This window comes from Prunus avium, chromosome 4 (assembly GCF_965620075.1).
Source record: "Prunus avium chromosome 4, drPruAviu1.hap1.1, whole genome shotgun sequence".
In the NCBI taxonomy this organism is placed as follows: domain Eukaryota; kingdom Viridiplantae; phylum Streptophyta; class Magnoliopsida; order Rosales; family Rosaceae; genus Prunus; species Prunus avium.
The window spans coordinates 10,971,307-10,974,104 of NC_142287.1; positions in this window are offsets into that span (position 1 = coordinate 10,971,307).

Below are 2,798 nucleotides of genomic sequence, written 5' to 3' on the forward strand. Positions count from 1 at the left end.
CAAACACCATATAGAGTGGACTGCCAAATGCGATAAGGCGTTTCAAGACTTGAAGGACTACATGGGCAGAGCTCCGCTACTGTCAAAACCCCTCCCTGGGGAAACACTCTCTCTATATCTATCGGTATCCAACACTGCCGTCAGCTCAGTACTGATACGGATCCCAAAGAAGGCAGAACTACCGATCTTCTACGTCAGTAAGGCCCTGCAGGGGGTAGAGTCTCGGTACCCCCCACTCGAGCAGCTGGCTTTAGCTCTAGTCGTTTCTGCCCGGCGGTTGAGGCCCTATTTTCAGGCCCACACCATCATCGTTCTGACCAACCAGCCCCTTCGGCAAGTTTTTCAAAAACCAGAAACATCCGGAAGGCTGGTGAAATGGGCGATCGAGCTAGGAGAATTCTACGTACAGTTCAAACCCAGGCCTGCCAAGAAAGGACAAGCCGTAACAGACTTCATTGATGAACTGACACCTTCAGAGGCTTCAGAACCTGAAAAAACCCCTCCACAGGAAGGCCTACCGAACGGCAGTCGTCTCGACCAGTCAACTCCTTTCTGGATCCTGCACGTTGACGGCTCGGCAAACCAACAAGGATGCGGAGCTGGTCTGGTACTCACCGCTCCCGATGGAGCCAAAATTGAATGTGCCATCAGGTTTGGCTTCCGAACGTCCAACAACGAAGCCGAATACGAGGCGCTTTTGGCCGGCCTACGGCTCGCCAGAAGCATGGGCCCAATTCAGATCAGCATCTACAGCGACTCGCAGCTAATAGTGAACCAGGTAACTGCCGATTTCGCAGCAAAGGACGTGCCAATGACGGCGTACCTCACGGCAGCACACCAACTGCTAAACAAGTTCCGGGCATACAAAATTCGGCAGATACCAAGAAACGAGAACAGTCATGCCGACGCCCTCGCTAGACTGGCTTCGGCAATCAACGACAAAGTCAATAAGAGCAAGACACGTGGAGGAAACTGGGCTTGGTCAGAGGCGCCCTCGGCACTCTACCTACCGATATCTCCATTAGGGCAACGCCCTCTCCTGGGACACGTGTCACGCTCCCAAGCGACGTCCACAGTCCCACATCGAAATTATCAACAAAATGCACACCTCCCAAGACCTATAAAAGGAGGCCAACCATCCCAAAATGGAGGTAATCAGAACTTACGGCATACAAGCCTATTGATCTGTCAGTTGAACTTTCTATTCCCGAACTTACTTAAGCATCGGAGAGCCTTCGGCCGGTACCACACCGGTGCCCTAGGTCTTACCGTGCTTTTACTCATATTGCAGATCGCACAGACTACCGAGGCATCAAGGATACCGAAGGCATAAAATTACTAAGTTGACCCTCTAAGTCAAAGAACCACTTTTTGGCGTCAACAATAATATTATAGATTTTTATGTTGCAAAAATGGGCAGAAAGGTTTATGAGATTTTATTGCCATTGTTCTTGTTTCAAAATTAATTTTGAAGCAGCCAACAACTATAAAAGCATTATCTAGTTGGCTGATACAACTGTTTTGGAACCAACCTCAATTTATTGAGAATTAGATCTTTTTACATTTATGGAGAAATTAAATTTGACAATTCTATTTTGTGCATATATGCCTATATATATTTTCAAAATTTCATTACATATTTATGTTGTATTTAATTACCCAGATTTTGTGTGGAAATCATTTTTTATATTTTGTGTGTAACGATTTCAGTTTTGAGTAATTGGTTTTATAATTTTTGTTGGAGAAGCTTTCCACTAGTATTTAAATAGTTTTTAAACTGAAGGTTGAATCCAAAAGCATTAGTGTTGCAATTCAATTTTTTCTAAAGCTTACTACAAAATAGTTATACCACGACACAAAATAGACGACAGTGCATCTTAAAATCATCGTTATGTTTTAAAAGATGACGGTGTTTTGAAAACCGTCATGATATATCATCTTATACACTACTAGCGTCAGATTGATTTTTAAAAGACGGCGCTTGTCACTAACAAGCGTCGTCTTTTAAAACACGCTGAACAAAAAAAAGGTCACTTGATTTTTAAAAGACGACGCTTGTTAGTGACAAGCGTCATCTTTTAAAAATCAAGTGGCCTTTTTTTTGTAAAGATGACGGTTTTTTTGAAAGAACTGTCATCTATTATATGTAAAGATGACGAGTTTTTTTAAAGAACCGTCATCTATTATATGTAAAGACGACGTTTGTTTGAAAGAACTGTCATCTATTATATGTAAAGACGACGGTTTTTTTTAAAGAACTGTCGTCTATTATATGTAAAGACAACGTTTTTTTTTAAAGAACTGTCGTCTATTAGATGTAAAGACAACGGTTTTGTTGAAAGAACTGTCGTTGTTTTGTTATATAGACGACGGTTTGTGACAAAAAATAGTTGTTGTTTATAGGTAAGGACGACGTTTTTGTTAAAACCGTCGTTAATTGTAGGCAAAATACGACGGTTTTTATTTACAAAAAAAGGTCACTTGATTTTTAAAAGACGACGCTTGTCACTAACAAGCGTCGTCTTTTAAAACACGCTAAAAAAAGGCCGCTTAAGTGAATTCGCACTCGACAAATTTTCAGATTTTCCCTCCTTGAAACCCTCCTCAACTCTGAAAACCTTATCTCTCCCTCCTTGAAACCCTCCTCAGCTCTCTAAAACACCCTCATGAAACTCTCTACAAAATCATCAGAAAATCGACCTAAAATTCAAATTTTTCCATGTCTGTGTGAAAACCTTATCTCTCCCTCCTTGAAACCTCCTAAGCTATTCTCTCTCCTTCCTTGAAACCCTCCTGAG